General features: G+C 41.0%; 1 pseudogene; it reads left to right on the forward strand.

Moving 5' to 3' along the window:
* The first annotated feature begins 1,318 nt into the window (after positions 1 to 1,318).
* LOC143643459 (guided entry of tail-anchored proteins factor 1 pseudogene) lies at positions 1,319 to 1,941 on the forward strand (annotated as a pseudogene).
* Positions 1,942 to 12,873: the final 10,932 nt, after the last annotated feature.

Genomic DNA, 12,873 nt, shown 5'->3' on the forward strand with positions numbered 1-12,873 from the left:
AATATTATCATGCCTCAATCATATGGGCTAACTATAATATAAAAGCTCAGTGAACTCTGTGGGATCAACAATGCCATATTGACCAAAGTGGGAAATGACATGCAACAAATAAGGTACCAGTGGCTGAGAGAGTTCAAATATAGTCAAGAGGCTACTCTGGTGGTCACTCTTATGCAAACTTCAGTTAGACATTGCTGCGTATCTAACCTGCCAAACCAAAACCATTCCAGCCAATCCTAAAGAACACCTAGGGTAATATATAAGATTCTACAAAGGTTCCATGCACTAGGGTAACTTTCCAGAAAACCTACGACTTCCAGATGGGTCCCTGGATCAGATAAGTCCTGAAACCTAGAGGGTCCAGCCTCTCCAGAACATCGACTAGTTCCATCCCCCTATCTCATATTATTGGCAGCCCTTTCCAACATGAAAATGTTAGAATGGGTATAGCCCAAATACCCCTAAAGAGTGGGAGAAAGATCAAAGGTGATGGTGGAGTTATACAGAAAAGGTAGGGTTTAACAAATAAGTATGATTGCTGAATTATTATATTGATATTTCTTTTAGTTGTCAGTATCTTACAGCAGCTAGAAGTAAAATCCTAAAACTGTGGAAAGTGTAACTTATACCAAACTCTGAAATCTGTTCTACAGCTAATTGCTGTGCTGTGCTTTGACATTTATTGCTTTTTTGTATATATGTTATTTCTCACAAAAGTTGACTGTGATGGTAAAAATATATTTATTCCTTCTAACTTCCTATATTCTGGCGCAGCTAGAAGGAAAAATCTGTGATGATGGAATGGTAGCCCATGATAAACTCTGGTATTTGTCCTGTAACTACTTGTTGAAGAGTACTATGAAAATTATTGGCTTTTTCTTTCTTTGCTTTGTATATGTTATATTACAAAATAAAAAGTTTTTTAAAATGGGGGGAAAAAACTAAAAAAAGCAAAAACAAAACCCAAAAACTATGTCTGCCATTGCCATGGTTATGGGACTGGAGGATGGCATCTTGAAAAGTTGACTGCCATGTTTCCATAGGCATGGTGTTCTGCTTTAATGTTTGTTTTTCTTTGCTTTTAATAATATTTTCAGTAACCAATATGAAAGAATAAAGAACTATTTTTATCTATTAGAATGAATATGAAAAACTAATGCAATTTGGTGATAAGGGCTCCGATTGTTATCTATGTTAGTGTTTCTTGAAGTTCTTTCATGTAATTTAAAAACTTTAAGATGTTAATAACTATTAACTATAAAAAGATATGCAGAGGCGCGGGCGCGGCCGGCGACGTGGTCCCCATGGACTTGTTGTAGCGGTGTCGGCACCGCGGCCAGGTTTGCGATGAGCGCTGGGGAAGCCGACAGCTGGGCGTGGCTGCTGGTGCTTAGCTTCGTGTTCGGGTGCAATGTCCTCAGGATCCTCCTCCCGTCCTTCTTCTCCTTCTGAAAGCACGGACAGCTCAATTAGCCAAGATAAAATGGGTTATAAGTGTTGCTTTCTACGTGTTGCAAGCAGCCCTGATGATCTCACTTATTTGGAAGTATTATTCTGTCCCTGTGGCTGCGGTGCCAAGTAAATGGATAACTCCACTTGATCGCCTAGTAGCATTTCCTACTAGAGTAGCAGGTGGCATTGGAATAACTTGTTGGATTTTAGTCTGTAACAAAGTCGTGGCTATTGTGCTTCATCCTTTCAGCTGAAAAAGGAAGATTACAAGACTCTTTTCTTTTTTTTAGAAGTGGCAAGAACAGACATTCTTTTCTTCTCATCTTAGAGGGAAATAGCTACAAGACTTTTTTTTTTTTTTTGCATGGGCAGGCACCGGGAATCAAACCTGGGTCTCCAGCATGGCAGGTGAGAACTCTGCCTGCTGAGCCACCGTGGCCTGCCTGCTAGAAGACTTTTAGGATGGCTTTTCTCTTAATGGGTTAAAAATCTGATTTCTACTTTTTTTTTTTTTTTAAAAGAAATGAAAGTGCAAGTTAGCTTTTTGATTTAACGTGTTTGTTCTTGGGCTTTATGTGTGATTCTTATGTAAGAATCACAATTTTGTACACTTGTCATTGAAACAGAAAGGTCAATTTATGAAACGTGTGAACCAACCAACACAGTATCAGGTTCGTAAATAATGTGTATCATTATGTGGCACTGTGTACTGCTTCCCTTTGGCATCTTTTTGGCTCAGATTGCCAACTGGAAAGTCACAATTTTCTAACAGTTTCAATACTTTGAAGATTTAGTGCTATTTTTAATCCAAATTAGAAAGTAATTTTACTACCATTACTAGAATTTGAATTGCTTCTTAATCGATACAATACTACCAAAACAATAACACTAACTGACATTGCTAATGCTTTCTTCTTCCTTTGTTAAAAATGTTGTTTTTGGCATGAATCTTTCCTATCATAATGTTATTTACTTATTGGAAGCTGTTAAGTTTTCACTGTTTTATAAATGTATTCATGAGACAAAAAAAAAAAGATATTCAGGTTTAAAATAAATTGGGAAATGTTCAAACTCAAAAAAAAAAAACACCTCCGTGAAATGAAGTTGATAACATGGGTTATCAGGTTGGGGCCTATTGTAAAGGGTCCTAGATTGTAAGCTCTTACAGCAGTCACATATATTCAAGAGATGTAACTATTTTTCTAAAAATTCTAAGATACTGAGCTGTTTATTTATAACCTAGATGTTCCCAGAAACTTCAGATATTTATGTGACACCTGAGACTCAGATTTATAGCTCTGAAGCTCTGAAAGTCAGCAGTATCCCATATAGGAACTGGTTAAAAAGTTGAAAAAGTGATCAGATTTCAATTAGAGATATGAATGAAGGTGATCTGGATAGGACTTAAGTTCCTGGGCCAGATAGGTTCTGAAGCCCAGGTAGGCCAGCCTCTCCAGAGCATCAGCGGGTTCTATCCCCTTATCCCTTATTATCGACAGCCCTTTCCACATGGGGAGGTTAGAAGGAGCAGAGGCCAAATACCCCGAAGGCTTGGAAGAAGGATCAAAGGAGAGGATGGAGTTATAGCAGCGGGGATGGGATTTGGCAAATGAGTATGACTGCTGAATCATTGTATTGATGTTTATTTTAGTCTCCAGTGTCTTGGAGCAGCTAGAGGGAAGGATTTGAAATTGTGGAGTAGTGGCCCATACCAGACTCTGAACTCTGTTCTGTGACTAATTGTTGTGGTGTACTTGGAAGTATATTGCTTTTTTGTATATATGCTATTTTTCACAATAATAAAAAAAAAAAAGCCTGTAAGTGGATTTTAAAATGCATTTCTAGGCACAATAGCTATTTGTACTAGAACCACTCCTGCTACATATCAGTAACTTCAAAGAAACATGTTTACAATCTTGTATATCCCAACTTGACTTTGTGCTTTCTTTTTTCTTCCCTGTATGACCCCCTGGGTAGCGTGGAGGGATACTCTGACTAGCTCCTAGTTTATAAATTCCCTAATAAATGTGCTATTTTGCTATATGGATTGTCTTACTTTGTATTTCTGCCTTAGATGCCCACTGAACTCTGGCAGAACCTAGTCTGTAGACTCTTGGCCAGACATTGACTAACAACAGCAGAAACTTATTCTCTCACAATTCTGGAGGCCAGAAGTCCAAAATCAAGATGTGAGCAGGACCATGCTCCTTCTGAAGGCTCTAGGGAAGAATTCTTCCTCGCTTTTTTCAGCTTCTGGTGTTCTAGTGTTGCTTGCCTTGTGGCTGCCCAACTCCAATCTCTGCCACTGTCTTCATATGTCCTTCTCTTCTTCCTGTGACTTTTCCTCTTCTGTCTCTTAAATGGACACTAATCCTTGGATATAGGACCCACCCAGATAATCCAGAATGATCTCATTTCAATATCTTTAACTTAACTATATCTGTAAAAATCCTTTTTCCAAATTAGGTTCCAGGGGTCAGAACATGGACATGGGTGCCCCCATTCAACTGACTACACAAGCTGAGAAAATTCCTGGAGAGAGAATACAGAATCACTCCTTCCTTTTTTGGGGAATCAGCTCTGAATATTAGCTAAATTTATTAATTCATTCAGCAAATGTTCACTGAGATATTCTCTGTGTCAAGTCTTTTGCTAGGTGCTGGGGACACTGGAAGGAATTGGAGCCAGACCCATCTCTACTCAGACGCATCAATCCCAACTCCTTGTAGAGGAGACCAATAAGTAAACAAAGGGTGATAATTCAGGTGCTCAGTGCAGGTGTTTGAGAAGCCCAGGCGCTGGGAGAGTCAGATTTCAGTTGAGAGTCAGATTTCACAGTGGAGGTGATAACTGAGCTGGATATTGAAGGATCAGTAACAGTGTTCACTAAGCATGGAGGAAGGAAGGGAAATTCCAACAGAGAGAGCAGGATCCGTTCTTTCCACAAGCTTTTCCTGAGTTTACCAGACTGACTACTTTGCTGGAAATGCAGAACCCAGATAAACAACCCTTCTCAGACTTTACCATCCACATACCACAAACATTAGGAGGAAGGAAATTCCCACTCCTACGGGGCTGGGAGAGAAATGAAGTTACATGCTGTTTGCAAAGTATCCAACATAAAGCATGTAATGTACTTAGCATAGTGCCTTGGCATAGTAAGTGTCCAAAAAATGTTGCCTATCATTATTATTGTTAATGTGCTATTTCAGTCTAAAATTTTACTTATTATTTTGATCATATTCTGTTTCTTGGCTGTTTGTTTTAACATCAAAATATTTTTAAATTACTTACAAATTATTATAGTATTTATACCCCGCTACGTATCCCCCCAGAGAGATGTGTATACAAGTTTGGGAAACATTAATTATAAGGTGGCCAAATACAATATACACATAATGGTAGTAGAAGATTTAAGTTCAAACAGTAGCAGAGAGTGGCGCCATTCTCCAGGGTCTAGTGGGCAAGATCAGCGTAGGCTCTACAAAAGTCCTGAAGGATGATTAGGACTTTGATAAGTAAATGGCAGGGGGCTGGATCTGCTCCGCTCAGAAATGATTCAGGGTTTTTAACAGTTAATAAGTTGGGTATTAAAAACAAACATCCAGTTGGAGTGCTGTTCTAATTTGCTAGCTGCTGGAATGCAATATACCATAAACAGAATGGCTTTTAAAAGGGGAATTTAATAAGTTGCTAGTTTACAGTTCTAAGGCCTAGAAAATGTCCCAATTAAAACAAGTTTATAGAAATGTCCAATCAAAGGCATCTATCCAGGGAAAGATACCTTGGTTCAAGAAGGCCAATGAAGTTCAGAGTTTCTCTCTCAAGTGGAAGGGCACATGGCAAATACAGATTTTCTCCCTCATCCGGAAAGGCACATGGTGAACACAGTCAGGGTTCCTCTCTCATCTGGAAGGGCACATGGCGAAGACGGCATCACCTGCTAGCTTCTTCTCCTAGCTTCCTATTTCATGGAGCTCCCCGGGAGGCATTTTCCTTCTTCATCGCCAAAGGTCGCTGGCTGTTGGACTCTGCTTCTCATGGTTATGTCGTTCTGCTCTGCTCTCTCTGAATCTCCTTCTTCAAAACGTTTCCTCTTTCATAGGACTCCAATAAACCAATCAAGACCCACCCAAATGGGTGGAGACATGTCATCCCCTAATCCAGTTTAACAACCACTCTTGACTAAATCACATCATCCAGGGAGATGATCTGATTACAGTTTCAAACATGCACTATTGAATAGGAATTATTTTACCTTTATGAAATGGGATTTTGATTAAAATGTGGCTTTTCTAGGGGGCATACTACCTTTCAAACCAGCTCAAGGGCCAAAAGGCCAAACCTACCCAGTCCATTTTGCCTCCTCCTACTCTTACAACCACATTCTCCAGATCCTGGGGCTCAATGCAATGGAGATATGAGTGCAAGATAGAGGAGACTGGTCTTTTGATATCTCAAACTGAATCGAATCAAATCTATACCATTCTTTTCAACAGAGCCCTCTTTCTTCTTGTTTATTCAAACACCCATCAGATCTTTATCAGGTGCCCACCCTGGACTGTAGGTTTTCAGAAATGATGCAGATAGAATCCTTTACTGCCAGGGGCTCATAATTTCAGTAAAAAGTGGAAAGTGCAGTAATTGAAATGATATGTAAGGTACAATGGAAACACAGAAAAGGAAGTTGCTAACTGCGGTATGTGTATTGTTCAAGAAGGTTTCCTAGGGGAGAAAAGATCTAGGCAGAGGGAACAGCCTGAGCAGCAGCACAGAGGCAGAGGACATAGCATGAATATAGACAGTTGGCTAATTTAACACAGCTAAAGCAAAAGCTGCAACAGGCAAACAGCAATAGGAAGACAGGGTCTAATTGAGAAGAATCTGAGTACCTAGCTGAAAATAACTTAGGCTTGATCTTGGTCAATAGGAAGTCACTTAGAAAAATCATTCAGGTGACACCAAGGTAGCTTTGAAGGAACAGGAGTAGAAGAGTGAGACTTTTGCAGAAGGCAGATGAGAACTATAAAACAAAGATGTGGTTACCCAAAAGACCCTACACATACCCAATAGACCTGAAAAGCAGTTGCCTGGACAGCATTTCATCTTCTCCTTTCCAATCTTTCAAGGCCACTTCCTCGAAACAGCCTTTCCAGATCTGAACTAATTGCTACCTCCTCTGGGCTCCCATAGAGGCTGCCTGACCTCTCTTTAGTACATGCATCTGTCTGCCTAGTGATATACTGAGTAGCTTGTATGTTTGTCTCACACTTGGCTGTAAACTCCTACTTTTGATATCTCTCTGAATCCTCAGGACTGGCCACAGAGGACAGCCTCCGTAACTTCCCATGAGCAAATGGCAGCTGACTGATGAATGCCTGAGTAAGTGAATGTTTGGGAGACATGGGGCCTCCATACTTCCCCCAATGGACACAGCCCCAGAGAGAGAAAGTGAGCTTACCCAAGGTTACAAAGAGCTTGTAATAAAACTGACACAAAGATTTGGGCCTCCTGGTTCTAAAACCAACTTCTTCAATTCCAGTAGTTTTCACACTGTTACTGACTATAAATGTGAAGACTATGGCTCAGTACTGGCCTTTTAAAAAACTCAGCTCATACTTATTTACTGATGTAAAATTGTACAGACAAAATACTTTTGGATATTTTGGGCACTAGGATCAATTAAAGGCCAAGTAAAGCATTGGTGTCATTGCTGCATGCCGCCCTCATGTGTAAAGGACAGTTGTACATAACTACTGAATAGCTAAGTCCCAATAGGTTGTATGATGGATGGTTGAAGCACTTCTGGTAAGACTGGGTGTGTGTTGATTGCTTTTTTTTTTTTTTTTTAGCATGGGCAGGCTCCGGGAATCAAACCCAGGTCTTCAGCATGGCACGTAAGAATTCTGCCACTGAGCCACCATTGCACCGCCCTGTCGATTGCTTTTTTATATTTGTAATAAAGGATGCAACTAGTTATAAGATTTTTAAATTATTTCACTTCTGAAACAAATTCCTCACTATTCACCAGCCAAGCTTCCAAATCTCAAGGTGAACAGTTAAAAGTCATTCTGTAATTACAATTTTGAAGTCTTTGTGAAGTTGAATTTTCTCAAAGCTATGCAATCAAAAGATAGGAATAAATTGGATGCTAAGGTTGACATATATTTGTCATCAGTAATCCCAGATTTCAAGTTTTGCATTCATCAATTTGTTTTCACTGATTGAATGTGAAAAATAAATATGTTCAGCCATTTATTGAATAAACATTGTCTCTGCAGATACAGGGGTAAGACAGTTCAATGAACTTGTAAAGGTTATGGGTTAGCTAGGGTGAAATATTTTGGTGTTTTGGTTTGTTAATGCTGCCGGAAATGCAATAATATAAAAATGCTTTTATGAACGGAATTTATTAAGTCACACGTTTACAGCTCTAAGGCCATAAAAATGTCCAAACTAAGGCATCCAAAGACAGATACCTTGACTTAAGAAAGGCAGATCTGGGAAGGCACATGGTTGCGGTCTGCTGGTCCTTTGGCTTCTGGTTTCAAAACAGCTTCTCCAAGGGCATTTTGTTTCTGCATCTCCAAATATCCCTCTCCGTGTCAGCTCTGAAGCTGTTTCCAAAACGGTTCCCTCTTAAAGGACTTCAGTAAGCAACACTACCTTGAATGGGTGGAGACACATCTCCATGGAAGCCACTTAATCAAAAGGTCCCACCCACAATTGGAAGGACCCATCTCCATGGAATCAAGTTAATAAAAAAGATCCCACTCAATAATATTAAATTAGGATTAAAGAACACGGCTTTTCAAGGGTACATAACAGTTTCAAACAGGCACATTTGGTTACAAGTGCATGGAACCCAGGGAGGCTGATTTAGTCTAAGGAGCCCTGAGATAGCTTTCCTTGGGAATTCACCTTTATAGTAAGATCTGAAAGATGAGTAGGAGTTAATTGGGAAAAGGAGACAAGTAAAAGCATGAGAGAAGCATTTCTAGCAGTTGAAAAAAGGAGCATGGTTGCAGAAGACCCTGGCTCAACACCTGGCCCATGCACACATACCCCAAAAAAGGAGCATGGATCATTGAAGGAACTAAAAAAGAAGGCCAGGCCAGGGAAGTAGAGAGTTGTGGCTATCTTGTGGAGGGAGAGGCAGAGAAAAGTTTGGGAAAAATTGACATTTAAAAAATAAAATAAAATAAAACCAAGGGTGCACAGGTGGTTCAGTGGTAGAATGCTTGCAGGAGACTGGGTTCAATTCCCAGACCCTGCACCCCCCCCCCCAAAAAAAAACCTCAAATACCTCCTTCAATTTTTTTTAAGTTTAGTGTGGCTTTTATTTATAATTCCATAGGCAGAAGCAACACTATCTTTTCAGTGCTTAAAGCCTGTAAAGTTTTAATCCAGCCCAAATGGCCCAAAATGTAGTTAGAGGTTTTGGCAGGGAACTAATCCTGCCAGGCACTGTAGGCTACAATGTAGTTTGGATTTATTTGAGGTGCATGGACAGCTACTGAAAGGTTTAAGCAGGGAAATGGCGTGATCTGATTTATGTTTTAGAAATATCACTCTGACTGCAATATGGAAGATGGCTTCAAGGGTGGAGGCAGAGAGAGTAGTGAAAATGGTGACATTAACGTGTAGCATTTCTTCATTGAATTTGAGGACAACTAGGACAAAGGAATATGGCTGATTTTCTGGGAATAAAGGGGTTTGAAATCTGGAATATGCGTGATTTCCCTTGTTAGGTTGATTCACTAGTCAATCACTCCCCTAGGTAAGCAAGGTCTCACAAATTCCTGAGACCAAGCACCCTGATAAAACACTGGAGGGATCTGGTCTGGGCATAAAGTTTAGAAGGTAAAAAAATTGGGGGCATATTAACTCCCCCATCCCAGGTAACAAGTACCCTGGGGCCAGAGACACTGATCATTTGCTAAGAGCACTTTGCATTCATTTCCACTGGATCCCATGAAGCAGTATATTGTACCCTTTTCACAGATGCCTAAAAAGAGACTCAAAAAATGGAAATTACCTGCCCAAAGTCATATGGATCTTAGCAGTTACCAGATTTCTCACATTAATTAGAATACACTCTGGATCTTACAAAGGGAAAGAGAACCTCACTTCCATCCTCTACAAAGTATAGCTGCAAAAAAATCCAAAGGATAAAACTCTTTAAGGGTGGGCCAAAGCGGCTCAGCAAGCAGAGTTCTTGCCTGCCATGCCAGAGACCTGGGTTTGATTCCCGGTGCCTGCCCTTGCAAATAATAAAAACAAAGAAAGAAAACTTTTTAGGTGGCTCTTCTTCCTCCTTCTCTTCCAGAAGCCAGATGTTGGCACTTAATCACCAAAGACAAGGTGTGTGGCTATCATAATGGACAGCAGACTCAAAATACTCTGACTCACAGAGACCTAAGGTGTTGGTTAGTAGATAATGGGATATCTAGAAGTATAATAGATGGGCAGTCTACTACATTGTTGTTTGAGCTGTATAAAAACAAGAGTTGTACATCAAGTGAACAGAAGTCTAACTTGAATTACAAAAATAGAGTCCCTTAAACAATTTCCAGACTTGAGAAAATTTACAGATCCAGAGCTCCTTGAATGAGGGGAAGGCCAGGTCCCTTTGTGGAAGGACCCTGTTACACTGCCACAAATTTATACTATTAATCTTCCTCCCAGCCTTCCCTAAGGAGACCTATGGCCTTTTACCATGGTAACTTCACTGAGGAAAAGGAAATGATCAGATATTTCTGGGGTTGTTAGAAACTGGTTCAGAAGTGACATTAATTCCAGGGGACCCAAAGTGTGACTCTGGTCCACCAGTAAAAGTGGGAGCATATGGAGGTCAGGTGATAAATGGAGTTTTAGCTCATGTCCATCTTGCAGTAGGTCCAGTGGGTCCCCAGACCCATTCTGTAGTTGTTTCCTTAGTTCCAGAATGTATAATTGGAATAGACGTACTGAGCAACTGTTAGAATCCCCACATTGGCTCTCTGACTCATGGAGTAAGGGCTACTATGGTAGGAAAGGCCAAGTGAAAACTACTAGAACTGCCCCTATCTAGCAAAATAGTAATCAGAAGTAATACTGGATTCCTGGAGAGATTTCAGAGATTAATGCCACTCTTAAGGACTTGAAGAATGCAGGGGTGTTGATTCCCACCACATCCCCATTCTGCTCTCCTATTTGGCCTGTGCAGAAAACAGATGGGTCTTGGAGGATGACAGTGGATTATTGTAAATTCAACCAGGTAGTGACTCCAATTGCAGCTGCTATTCCAAATTGGTTATCATTGCTTGAGCAAATCAACACATCCCCTGGTGTCTGGTACACAGCTATTGATCTGGAAAATGTTTTTTTCTCAATATCTCATAGTAGGGACCACTACCGGAAACAGTTTGCTTTCAGCTGGCAAGGCCAGCAATACACTTTCACTGTCCTACCTCAGGTGTAACTCTCCAGGCCTATGTCATAATCTTGTCTTCAGGGACTTGATCATTTCTCCCTCCCACAAGACATCATACTGGTCCATCATATTGATGACATAATGTTGATTGGACCTGATGAGTGAGAAGTAGCAACCACTCTAGACCTATTGGTAAGGCATCTGCGTTTCAGAGGATGGGAGAGATATCCAACAAAAATACAGGGGCCTTACACCTCAATGAAATTTCTAGATGTCCACTGGTTTGGGGCATGTCAAGACATCCCTTCTAAGGTAAAGGATATGCTGTTGCATCTGGCCCCTCCTATGACCAAAAAAAGAGACACAATGCCTATTTGGTCTCTTTGGATTTTGGAAACAACATATTCCCTATTTGGGTGTGTTACTTGGCCCATTTACTGAGTGACCAGAAAAGCAGCTAGTTTTGAGTGGAGCCTGAACAAGAGGAGGTTCTTTGACAGGTCCAGCCTGCTGTACAAGCTGCTCTGCCACTTGGACTATATGATCCAGCAGATCCACTGGTGCTGAAAATGTCAGTGGCAAATAAGGATGCTGTCTAGAGACTTTGGCAGGCCCCTATAGGAGAATCATAACACCAACCCTTAGAATTTTGAAGTAAAGCCTTACCATCTGCTGTAGATAACTACTGTCCTTTTGGGAAACAGCTTTGGCCTGCTACTGGGCCTTAGTAGAGACTGAATGCTTAACCATGGGCCACCAAGTTATCATGAGACCTGAGTTGCCTATCATGAACTGGGTGGTGCCTCACCCACCAAGACATAACGTTGGGTGTGCACAGCAGCACTCTATCATGAAATGGAAATGTATATAAGAGATAGGGCTCGAGCAGGTCCTGGAGGCACAAATAAGTTACATGAGGAAGTGGCCCAATGCCCATGGTTCCCACTTCTGCCACATTACCTTCTCTTTCTCAGAGAGTTACACCTGAGGCCAGAGCTATGGCCTCTGCCTCTTGGGGAGTTCCTTATAGTCAGTTGGCTGGGGAAGAGAAAACTTGGGCCTGGTATACAGATAATTCTGCATGATACTACTCGGAAGTGGACAGCTGTAGCACTACAACCCCTTTCTGGAATATCCTTAAAGGACAGTGGTGAGGGAAATTCTTCCAGTGGGCAGAACTTCAAGCAGTGCATGTGGTTGTTCATTTTGCTTGGAAGGAGAACTGGCCAGTGGTGTATTTGTATATTGACTCATGAGCTGTTGCTAATGATTTGGCTGGATGGTCAGGGACTTGGAGACTGGAAAATTGGTGACAAAGAGGTCTAGGGAAGAGGTATGTGGATGGACCTTTCTAAATGGGCAAAAAACATGAAGATATTTGTGTCCCATGTGAATGCTCACCAGAGAGTGACTTCAACAGAGGAAAGTTTTAATAATTAAGGAGATAAAATGACCCATCTTGTGAATAAAAATCATCCTCTTTCCTCAGCTACTCCTCCCATTGTCCAATGGGCTCATGAACAAAATGGACATGGTGGTACAGATGGAGGTTATGCCTGGGCTCAGCAACATGGACTTCCACTCACCAAGGCTGACATAGCTACTGCCACTACTGAGTGCCCAATCTGCCAGCAGCCAGGATCCATACTCAGTCCCCAATATGGCACTATTCCCTGAAGTGATCAGTCTGCTACCTGGTGGCAGGTTGATTAGATTGGACCACTTCCATCATGTAAGGGGCAGCAATTTGTTCTAACTGGAATAGAAACATACTTTGGATATGTTTTTGCTTTCCCTGCACACAATTCTTCTGAAAAAACTACCACCCATTGACTTATAGAATGCCTTATCCATTGTCATGGTATTCCATGCAGCATTGTTTCTGATCAAGGAACCCACTTCACAGCAAATTAAGTGGGGGAATGGACACATGTGCATGGAATTCTCTAGTCTTACCAAGTTCCCCATCATCCAGAGGCAGCTGGGTTGATAGAATGTGTGGAATG

Source organism: Tamandua tetradactyla, chromosome 8 (assembly GCF_023851605.1).
Source record: "Tamandua tetradactyla isolate mTamTet1 chromosome 8, mTamTet1.pri, whole genome shotgun sequence".
In the NCBI taxonomy this organism is placed as follows: domain Eukaryota; kingdom Metazoa; phylum Chordata; class Mammalia; order Pilosa; family Myrmecophagidae; genus Tamandua; species Tamandua tetradactyla.